The 12,053-nt window shown below is 43.5% G+C and overlaps 1 long non-coding RNA gene across 2 annotated transcripts in view; it reads right to left on the bottom strand.

Annotated features, from left to right (window-relative positions):
- Window positions 1–3,085: 3,085 nt before the first annotated feature.
- Window positions 3,086–12,053, bottom strand: part of LOC311580395 — a 33,599-nt gene continuing 24,631 nt past the window's right edge. Inside the window, exons 2-4 of one of the 2 annotated variants that reach the window (XR_014773446.1) lie at window positions 8,120–8,298; window positions 3,900–4,071; window positions 3,086–3,518 (exon numbers count right to left, since the gene is read on the bottom strand). This is a non-coding gene — a long non-coding RNA (uncharacterized lncRNA). The remainder of the gene's footprint in view (window positions 3,519–3,899; window positions 4,072–8,119; window positions 8,299–12,053) is intronic. The other variant, XR_014773447.1, reaches the window with a different exon arrangement.

Here is a 12,053-nt window from a genome sequence, read left to right as displayed (position 1 = left end):
CCAGCAGTTCATAGATGAGGTAGATGTTGGGGTAGGCCAACCCAAAACCCTGGATCTAGGCCTGGATGGCGACTGTGCTGTTCAGCCCACCAGCTCTTCTGCATCCATACCACCAGGGCCACTTCTGCTTTGCCCAGGTGAGGGGCAGGACCAATGTTTTTCCTTGTTGCAGCCTGCAAATGGCAGGACTTGCTCTCTGGTGCTCATGGTACCTGGGCCATCTCTCCAGCACTGCCCTCCAGAGCTTCCCAGGCAAGGGGGGCTCTTCTGCCTCCTGCAGGCATTGAGAATCTGGGGAGCATCTTCCTGGTGCCCATGTCTCTGCACTGCTGAGCTGGCCCTACCTCCTACCAGCCTTGCAGTAGGGTAGCAAGAGGGAAGGAGAGCTTCCCCTTTCTTGCCTGCAGCAACAACAAAATAGCCCATTTCCTCCTTCATCAATGATCTCAAAGATTCTGTTTCATGCCAGCAAGGCTGCATCTAAATATGTATTATGGAAAAAAGAGACTCTATCAACTTTTGACTCAAGAGGATTAACCTCTCTTTTCTACTTGATGTTTTCTACATTGTGGTCACAACTGAATACTCTCCAGAAGAAGCCTTAATCTTCACTCCAACTCCTTCCCCATCCTGGCTTTGATATTGCCGCACTTATTTTACCACAGATTTTGACTAAACCAGCCTAATTTCAAGAAGAAAAATAAAAGCAAGAAGGTAAGGGGAAAAATTAAGGTGTATTAGATTTAAGCTTACAAACAAGTTGGTGAATATTTCATATTGTAGAGACATCACAGAATATTTTCCTCTTTTCTAAGCATGAAAAAACAAGCCCTACCTTCCATGGAGGGACCCTTTGTGCACAATTCTGTGTGGAAATTTTCACTTCAGTCTGTTCCTTCATTTATAGGTGCTGACTTTCTCCTAACATGGTATATAAATATGGATGGCATTTATAAATTTCCATGTACCAGGGAATGAAATTTAATGTCTCTTTCATTACATTTGTTGTTTGCTATCATGGTGAAAATTTTTTCTTGAAATTAAATATCATACACATCTTAAAAACTTTAGTGACCCCTCTTACCTCTTCATCCTGTATTTGTTTTACCCCCTTGCTTATTTATTTGTATGTATGTGTGTGCACATATCTGTATGTGCTATGCTGCATACGTGGAGGTCACAGGAGAACCTGAGTAGCTAGCTGGCTTATTTCTTCTACCGTGTGAGCCCCAGGGATTGAGCTCAGGTCCTCATGATTGGTGGCAAGAACCTTTACCTGCTGAGCCATCTTGCCAACCCTTCACATTTGCTTAGCAAATGTGGGATGACTGCGTCTTGATACAGAAGCCTCAACCAGGAATTGGTGCTTTGATCATACTCTAAATCACTTGCATTGGATACCATAAGAGGCACTGTTAAATACCCATAGTATCTTCTTCCAATGTTCACAAACCGTAGTAAGCAATCCCTTATGCGTGATGTGGACACCACCTAATTCCCTCCTGGAGAAGGAAGGGAAGCAAGTACCATTTATTCAATGCGTACTGTGTGCAAAGCCCTTTGGTACAATTGTCTTCCTAAATTATTGCTACCCTTCAGGGCCCATTACTCTCTTCCTATTATATAGAAGATAAAAAAAAGAGTCTCCAAAAAGTTAAGAGGCATCCCCAAAGTCTCATGTGTGGGACTTGAACTCAAGTTCATTTGACTGTGAGTCTCACAGGCATTGTCAAAGTTACTAATGAGTTATCAGAAATGTTAGACGTGGGACACGAATACGTTTCTTACAGACCTGCACACTGGTATTAGTGATTTGAAGGGAAATTGTTTTCTTTTAGAAATAATACCATTGTTACACAAATAGACGTTCATACTAAACTTAACTGAAACGCCTTAACATGGCAGGTTCCTAGAATGTCACCATAGCAATGTTGCCTGTCTCATTTAGGATGTGGCTTCTTATAAGGCAAAGGCAGACTGCCCTTGGCATTGTACAAATCACCCTGGATACTCAGGAGAGCTTGCTTAATGGGAGATGATGGCATGGTTGAGGTTAGTCCAGTCACCATGTTGAATGTTCCTAATCAAGATGTTCAACTTCCCAGATTGAAAGGCTATAGTCTCCTCTCCCAGGAGAAGAAAAGGCTGTACAACAGAGAAAACATTTGCTGTGTAGATTGATTTGGGGATGGTAGAATCCTTTCATATACAACTTCTTATCCTAATAAGAAAAGTCATTGCAACTGCAACTGGTGGACTGACCAAAGAAACAGCATTCTCCAAGGGAAAGCATTTTAGGGCATCAATTGAAGGTAAAATAATGTTGTCTCAGCAGGACCACTGTCATGACAGGATGACAAATAGCATGGTTATTCCAAGACTATTGGAGCGGGAACTTCTGGGACATGAAAAGACAGACAGAGTCTGTAAGATGATTGTAGCAGAAAGGTTTTGTAGAGAAGCAGGGAGAAAGCCTTCAAGTGCAAGCCTTCAAGAGGAACATGCTGTGCTGTCTAGTTTTATGTCACCTTTCACAAGCTAGTCATCTGGGAAGAGAAAACCTTAACTGAGAAAATTTCAATACCAGATTGGCCCTTGGACAACCATTGGGGTATTTTCTCATTAATAATAGATATGGGAGGGCCCAAACCATTGACAGTGGTGTCTCTGAGCTTCTAAATGCTATATGATAGCAGGCTGAGCAAGCCACGAGGAGCAACCCAGTAATCAGCACTGCTCCCTGGCCTCTACTTCAGTTCCTGCTTCCGGTTTCCTGTCTTGAATTTCTGCCCTGACTTCCTTTAACACGAAATAAATTCCTTCCTCCCTAAGGTATTTTTGGTCACGGTGTTTTATCACAACAATCTTATAAGATGAAAATAGTTATTAATCCCTTGTTTCAGATGAAGGAACAGAAAGAAGGTAAGCCTTCCCAAGTCATGCAGACACTGTAGAAGCTGCCAGCATAAGAACCCGGGCAGTCTACATATAGCATTCTCTTGCCTTCCACCCTCCACATGACTCTAGATATTGACTCGGTAGAAATGGCTGTAAACAGCTCTTCTCTCTCCATGTGGATATAAGTGAGTAGGTTAACACTGGGAGATCTATCCAATCAACTGTTTTTTTATGATTTGGGTTTATTAAATTATGAAAAGAAAGATCCATTGGTGGCTAAGAAGATTTAAATGATGCTGATGATAGTAAAGACCAGCTCTTTCTCCCCCTCCCTCTTCCCTTCCTCTTATTCTCTTCCTCTTTTCTTTTCTTTTTTTCTTCTTCTCACGGTGTTGAGAACTGAACCTCTGAACCAACATAGATGTAAAGCTTCTATATCTCTGTCTGCTGGATTGTTTTTCTCTGTCTTTTCCATCTGAGTCCAGAGAATTTTCTGTGGTACGCACCTGAACAAGATGCTCACATTTACTATGAAGTCATAGCCCATAGACGGGATTGCAGTTTGTCCATGGGAAGGAGAGTATGATAACAGGATTGGTTGACCAGCAAGGCCAATGAACCTAAATGGAGACATTACCCATCACTCATGGTAAAGGAAGATAGGAGCCATACCTTTGAATGAGTGCTAAATTTTTAAAAATAGAAAAGACAGACAAAAAGGATCTTAACCACATTTCCAGACAAAGGGTTTAGACCAGTGGTGGGGATGAGAGGTCAGTGAGAGCCGAAGGATGAAGTTAAAGTGGGAGAGTGCTAAGTGAGGCAGCCCATGGACAGGTAGGCATGGTGTAAATGGATAGGGGTGGGTAAGTGGGGCAACTCTCACACTGGAGTAGCAAAGTACCCCATTGTTCTCCCAGCAATGATCTACAGGAAATAAGGGCTTAGTCACAGGGAGCAACCCAGAATGTCCCCTACTGGAGGTATAAATGAGCACTTACCACATGTGAGGCATTGGGTCCACGTGCTGCCTTCTCCATCTTCATTGTCCCTGGAGTGGGCTTTCTAGTTTCATTTTTGCAAGGAATGACCTGAATCTTTGAAAAGCCACACAAATTCTCCCAGGCAATGACTTCATCAGCTCCCACTGTTTCCTGGTAGCTTCAGTTGCTCCTGGGAAGAGCGGTCCTTTTCACATCTTGGTGAGGAAACACTGACCTCAGTGCTTATTTCTTGGACATCAACTGTGTAAATTCTCTCTAACATGAGTTCTGATCAGATCTTTCATGACCTCTATACCTCAGAGTCAATTCCTGTACCTCATGCCCGATCCACTAGCTTAAAATCTACAGGGCAAAAAGAACTTCTAAGTTATTCAGACTCCACCACATGAAATTGTCAGCATGTCATCATTTTGACATATACAAATAGCAGTCTCACATATTAACATTTATCTCCAAATGCTAATTGATTATTGCCAATAAACAAATTAGGGTGAACTATTTAAAATAGTTGGGTATGTTTTGCAGACCAAGTCATCAACGTATTTGAACATTGTAAAAGAACAAGTGTGTCACACAATCCGTATCTTAACTCTTGTCCAATTCAGTTATAATCATCCATCCATCCATCCATCCATCCATCCATCCATCCATCCATATGTCCATCCATCCAACATCTATATTCAACACCTACTGTGTGTGAAACACTAGGAGAAACTAAGGGGTCAGTAGGCTTTATTATGCTTCATAGAGAATACCCAGTCAAGGGATTTGTGGACACAAAAGATTGAACCATGATTAGAAAACATGCCAACGGTTTGGCATCCAGAGGAGACGATGATGCATATGATGGGATATATACTATCAGAAATCTCCTAATTCTCCAAATAAGGGATGGTCGGTTTTGATGTTCCTGTGTACAAATTCCTTTCTTAGAAGTCTATTGATAGCATGTTATTGCCAAGGAAGGCAGACTATGAAAGAGAAGTTTCTAGTGCACAATTCGGCAGATTACATGTATAATGGATGCCTAGGGTGCTCAGTAGTCTCTTCCCCCTATTGTAGTCTCACTTCTGGAGAAACTCTGAGTAATTTATAGCATTAGTCATCCTTTATAGTTATCTGGTTAAGAGCAAGTTGTGCTAACATGAGGTTTTAAAACACAAAGGGATCATCTGGAGGGAATCATGCAGTCACTCAAGGAGTTAAAAGAGTTAAGATTGAAACCCCACCCTCTTTTGTAATCTCTGGATGTCTTTTTAGGACAGTGAAGAAGGAGAAAACTTGCCCCATATTAGAGTTCAGGACAGGCTTGAGTTTGCAAAGCTGGCCAGAACTTCCCACACACCTCTCTCCCCTTACAAGAGTTTTTGGGTCTTTCTCACTTTAAGATTCTCAGCATGATGGAAATCCATCCCACTGGATGGGCAGGTAATGTAACCCCTGCTCACAACAGCCTCATTTCTTTGGGGTATTTGAGTGGAGCCATTCAGGTGCGCGAAGTATGCATGGGCAAGTGGGTAGGATTTCAGGCTTTGGTGAGTGGTTGATTGTAATCCCTCAAGGTAGATATTTAGTTAAGCCAAGAAAGGCAGCCTGTCCTAGCTTACACCATTTACTATCTGGGCCATCAAGTATCAGAAGTATGAAATGAGTTTGTGGGTGAAGAGGAATTGGCAGAAATGGAAAATGGGCTGCTGGCTGACTCAGCAACACTTTCTGATAACAAAAAGGCAATTTTTCAAAATTCTCTCAAAAGAACAAGCAGCTCCTATTACAGGTATTGAACACTGTAATTGAATCACAGTCCCTAACTGAACCTACAATTGCAATGTCATAGAGTAGCCTTTTTGCCAGTCAGGGCAGGTATCCGCCCTGCAGTCAGGGCCACCTGGGAAGGAGTCTCATAAAAGACTTGGTGTGCGGGATCTGAGGTGACTTGCATTGAGCCTGCCTTGTAAATAATGAGTAGGATCTGATTCATGCCACAAAGACAGGGTGTATTTAGAGTTTTCTCTGTCTCTCTGTCTCTGTCTCTGTCTCTGTCTCTGTCTCTGTCTCTGTCTCTCTGTCTCTGTCTCTGTCTCTCTGTCTCTCTGTCTCTGTCTCTGTCTCTGTCTCTGTCTGTCTCTCTGTCTCTCTGTCTCTGTCTCTGTCTCTGTCTCTGTCTGTCTCTCTGTCTCTCTGTCTCTGTCTCTGTCTCTGTCTCTCGCTCTTTCTCTCTTCTTTTTTTCTTTTTGGTTCTGGAAGGCGATTGTAAAATTGCTTTATAGGACAGACAGAGCACATTGGAAATAGATCCAAACATCCTGTGGACTAAGGACCTGATTCTCACTGAGTTTATAAGCTGGTGAGAGAAAGAAAAAACATGAATTCTGGAGACAGTGTCTCTCAAGAAGCTGGCAAAAAGAATGCATGGGTACTTTAGTCCTTCAGTGGTCACGGGGTTGCAGAGATTTGAAGCTCAGGAGATCTAGAAGACCCTGTGAATGTGATGAGATTGGAGTTTTACTTAAGAGGACTTGACCAAGAAGAAGAAAGAGGAGAAGATAAAGGACAGTGAAAGCGGACAGGAGAGCATTGGTGTGATAGGGCAGGTCTGGAGCTGAACTGTCTAGAGTAATGAATTACTGCTGGGGAGTGGTAGGAGAGAGACCGGAAGGGTGAGCCAGGACTAGTTTGTGAGTGTTCACATGGAAGGCTCCCTCTCTTCATAACTGATGGATATGCACATATTGAGCAGAATGTTAGGAAATGAGTTTATATTTGTGTGCTGGGTACACTGGGAGTGGGGGGGGGGTGGTCTATCAGTTGTTCATCCTACAAACATCATCTAATGTTAAGTCTCAAACCCCAGCAAACTGGCTGGCATGCCTATTAGCGTGTCAAAGCTGACTCTGGCTGCTAGGTTCTATCAGCATCTGTACATGTTATAGGGTCACTCTGGCTGGCACACCTCACCTCTACCTGGAACTCTGCAGCCCAGGGGCTAGGCTGCCCCTTTATCCAGCTCTTCTGGCCTCTATATTACTCAGCCATTTTGGCTACACCAGTGTCTTGGCCCAGGATGCCTCTCTTGGTGGGCAGCTCCTCTCTTTCTCTCCTTACCCTTCTTTTCTCACACAGCTCTGCTCAGTCTGGCCATGAGCTTCTTTTTATGTATAATAAACCTTGTCCACATAACTTAGGAGTAGTCATGTTGTTTTTTTCTTTCTGTCTGTCTTTCTTTCACTCATCTGGTACACCTTCACCTCAACCCATACATAGAAGCAGTCATGTCCTCCTTTTATTTCTTTTTTCCATTCATCTAGGTTTGAAGAACCAGAGTCTTGGAATGCAGATGTGAGTCAAGCTGGGCTCTTGTCTACAGGAATTCATAAGCACCAAGCAAAGTATATGGAAAGGCTCACTACCTGTGGCATAAGCATCAAGAATATATGAGAGGGAACACCTACTGAGACCATTACAGGCCAGGCTGTGTGGGATCTGGACTAGAACTCAGCTAGGAACAAGACAAAACTAGAAGGAACAAAGAAAAATTCCTAGCAGTGATCATTTTGGTAAAAAGATAGACAGGGAAAGTTGTGGAATAAAGTCCAGGAGAGGAGAGGAGAGGAGAGGTGAAATTGCTGAGATAGCAAAAATAGTAGTTAGATGCCCTGAGGGAGAGCAAAGGCAGAAGGGTCAAGGATGGAGATGAGCAGAGGGAAATGTGGCAAACATAGAGACCAAGGAGAGGGGTCAGGAGAGGGTGAGTCAGTGGAGAATAATGCATGTCAGTGAGCAAGGCAAATGCTATAGCTTTGTGCCTTCCTCCTCTATGATGGGATGATGGAAGGAGAAACTTACATCCTCACTACTTTCTTACTTCACCAAAGAGAACAGTCCGGGGCACACAGGGTTCATGGTGATGCCCAGATGCCCTTCATTTTTCTTAGATCCAACCTACCTTTGCCTGCTTTGATAGCCTTTCCCTTTGGTACCCTAGTTTCCTCTGAGAAAAATCTCTGTCAACACCCACCTCCATCCCACTCCATCCTATCCACACATCCCATCTTATCCCATTCCAGCCTGTTCTCTCCCTATCCCTCCACACACTGTGATGTCATTCTTCATCTTCCCATCTCTAGCTCCCACCCAGTTTCCCACTTCCATCCCGCCCCGCCTTAGCTGCCTCACTCAATAGGTGTCTCCTAATATAGCCTATGTAACCCCCTTACCTCTCTCCGTAATGTTCGGTGTGCAGAGCTTTGGTCATGCAGCATCCTTTTTACTGTTTTCTACTTCCATGTTGATGTAGAATGTGGCAGTTGAACATTTCCCAGAGTTTGGAATCCAATGCTCTGAAGGGATTCCATTGTCACTTCATAAGGAGGAGAATGGAGTTCTTTTCTACTCTCTGAAAGTTATAAATTCAAGTTTTGCTGAAACCACTGACAATAGATCAACCAGATGAAGGGAACACAAACTCATTGTAGAAAGGACAGAGAAGCATGGATGGCATCAGGAATGAAAATGGGTCAAGTACCTATTACCCTGCTTGTGTCCCCTCTTCCTGGTGGCAATGCAGGCTAAGAATCAGTGACTTGTGAAGGGGAAGATAAATGGAGGGAAAACCTAGACAATTGGCCAGGACAAAGTTTCTCAGATTCTGAGTGTGGCCTTAATTCTCCCCACAAGTTCATTTTCCTTGGTAACATAACTAGAAAGAAGACGCTCAGGACAAGATATGGTTCTGAAAGGACTCCCATTATCAGATAGAATGGCTTCTGAGGGATTGTCTCCATTTATTTCTGCAGTCAGAGGACTTAGACTGAGGGAAGGAGGATATGCCCTTAGTTTAGAGCACTGGGCAAGTCAACACATGCATATGACTTCTTAGTTCCCAGTGACCGACATCTCATTGACAAGATCTCTCTGGGTGTTGGCTTTCTCAGCAGAAAGGATATTGCCAAGAATAAAGTGAGAAAAATCTTGTTCAGACACACAGTGCCTGGGCTGTCATGGGTGCTCACTTAGTCAAACAGATCTTTCTGTTTTTTTCTGCTACTAGACTCAAAGACAAGCAAGTAGGCCTGCAACTGATACTTTCTTTTTTAGTTCTCTCCGCTGTCATTTTTAGCAGCAGGTCCTCTCTGGCTCTGACATGTGTACAGTGTCTGTTAATTCATACTTGTTGAATAAATAAAAATGTGGTAGGGACATAAAGGCTCACCCAACAGAGAGCCAACTATGGTTGTACCCCATGTGTGACTAGAGAGGGAAATTCATAAGGATCTGAGTTCAGTCCTCAGAACTCATGTTAAAAAAAAAAAAAAAAAAAAAGAGCCTGAGCCTAGTGGCCTACACTTGTTATCCCAGTGTTGGGGTGGGGGTGGGAGGGCAGAAGCACTCTGATCCCTCGGCTGTCTGGCCAGGCAGTCTAGCCTGCTTAGTGCACTCAAGGAAGTTGGAGCTGGGGCAGTGAGATGACTGAGCAGGTAAGAGTTATTTGTCACCAAACCCAATGACCTGAGATTTATGCCCTCAGGAAACCCATGGTCAAAGGAGAAACACAACTGCCAGAAGTCATCCATCTGACTTCCACATGTGTGCTGTGACATGTGTGCATGAGAGGACACATAGAAAATAAGCACATACAAACATGAACAAAAGAATAAATGGAAAAAAGAGTTTAAAAAAGAGGTAGGTAGCAACAAAGAAAGGCCAATTGAGTTTGCTCTCTGGGTTTCACAGATGTGCACACACATGTGGACCTGCACACAAACACACTACTCTCTCTGTCTCTGTCTCTGTCTCTGTCTCTGTCTCTGTCTCTGTCTCTGTCTCTGTCTCTGTCTCTGTCTCTCTCTCTCTCACATACACACACACACACACACAAACACAGCATCAAGAAGAGAAGAGTAAGCCTAAGCCCAAAATATTCAGAGACGCATATGCCATTCCTTTAGAAGCTGTCAAATCTGCATCTAAAAAATCTGCGTGCTTACCACAGTGACAAAAGCTACACATTTGAGTCTCCTACAGTGCATTAAGCCCCACCAGCAAAGCAAATGCCTCATGACAGATGATTGATAGCTATTTCCCCTGACAGCCTCTGGCACAGAAATCTCCCCTCACACCAGTCTCCAGAGGCAGCTAGAAGAACAGATGAACGAGCCAGCCTGATCCCTCTGACACGGTGCTGTGCAAGCCCACGCATGCCCGCGCCATAAACACATAACATTCAATTGACCTTTAGCTTATCTATAAACACAGAATGAGCTGCACGGACCTCGATCCACCAAGGAACCATTTCAGGGAAATTTATTTCCTTCACCATCCATAAAAATAAATTGCTCTCCACAAAGGGGAGACAAAAACATATACTCCCTTGCCTTAATAAGATTATTATGAAGGAATGGCTTCTCTGGGCAATCATTACTAGGAAACATGTTGTCAAGTTTTTATCCTGCTGTGCTGCCCCACTCAGATTGGCGGGTGATCCAGATGGAAGGCCCCAAGGGGTGGTTCTTCCTCTTTGTACTGTGATTTGACCCCATTCAGTGATGGGGTCAAATGGTTCTGATGCAGATGAAGATTTTTCTTAATGAAAGCCTTCACTGTTTTCTCTATGTGTTAGCCCAAAACTGATGGTAGATGTGGAAATAGTTTTAGACAGAGGAGAACACTGCATCTAGACATACATGCACTCACATGCAGAGACACTCACACTGCTAATAATCGAGTGAGGTTCCTCCATCGTCTTTAGAAAAGACAAGGAAACCCGACACAGTGCTACATGCCCGCAATCCCAGCACTCAGGGAGGCAGAGGCAGGTGGATCGTTATGAGTTTGAGGCCAGCCTGGTCTACAAAGCAAGTTCAGGATAGCCAAGGCTACAGAGAGAAACTCTTTCTCAAAAAACAAAACAAAACAAAACAAAACAAAAAAACCAAAACCAAAACCAACCATCCAAACAAACAAACAACAAACAAACAAACAAAAAAGACAAGCAAGGCCTCCCCAGCTCTGAGATATCTCACTGACCTTTAGTTTCATGCTTGTGACCCTTGCTTTTGCTGCCTGGTGAAAGGGGCTACCCAGAAAGCCCTGCTGGGCCGGAATGTGATGAACCCCAATACAGTAGAGCCCTCTTGTTCCTGGGGTTTGTGTTCTGAGATTTCCAATGGATATCTAAAGTTTTGCATGGTAGCAACCCTGTATGTTCTGTGTGTTTTCCTGCGTGAACACACCTATGGATACACTTAGCCCATAAGTGAGGCACTATAAGAAACCTACAGCAATATCTAGCAATACAATTATTTGACTGTACTGAGGTATCAATTATTTAAAGCTTACAGATTATTTATGTCTGTATATTTCAAGTTAATATTTTTGGATCATGGCTAACCTTATGTAATCGAAACTCCATAAGACAATACAGACAAAGGAGGATTTCTGTATGCTGCATTCAATATCTATTAAGAGAATTCCTATGAACCGTCACAGTGGGTTGTGCTAGCTTTTTGAACATGTAGAAATTAGGGTTCAGACATGTAAGCCACTGGGCTGAGATCCCGTGCTAAGACTGAGTAGAGAGGGTTGCTTTTCATCAGGATGTGGAAGAACAGCCCTCCCTTGTGAGCAGCACTGTGGTAATGATGGTGGTGACCAGCAATGCAGAGGTCTGGCCACATACGTAGGCTTGTGCCCAAGGCAAGAAGAGCCCCCGGTTTCTTGGGTGAAGCAGGGTCATCTTGTCAGTGAGGACTTGAAGTGTATTTGAGGCTAAGGGATGAAAAATTTTTCTTATGCCTTACAGAACTCTATAACTTCCATGAATGGAAGCTGAGAACAAATGGACTAAAATTAAGGCTAGGATCAAGTCTTTAAAAAATGACTTACACCTAAGTGTGTGTGTGTGTGTGTGTGTGTGTGTGTGTGTGGTGTTAAATGCATGTATGTATGTGTGCCCATGCACATATTGAGGCCAGTGGTCAACAGTGAGTGTCTTCCACTAATGCTCTTCACATTATCTTTTGAGACAGCATCTTATCTCTCAATGAACTTGGGACTTACTGGTTGGGGAGCTATATCACTAGAAGGTCCCAAAGATCCATCTGTCTCCTGGTGCTGAAGTGCTGGGTGTGTGCCCCTACACCCAGATTTTAT

This window comes from Acomys minous (genome assembly GCF_964271855.1).
Source record: "Acomys minous genome assembly, chromosome: 2".
Classification (NCBI taxonomy): domain Eukaryota; kingdom Metazoa; phylum Chordata; class Mammalia; order Rodentia; family Muridae; genus Acomys; species Acomys minous.
Note: the sequence above shows the minus strand (reverse complement) of the source record. Positions and strands in the feature narration are given on the sequence as shown.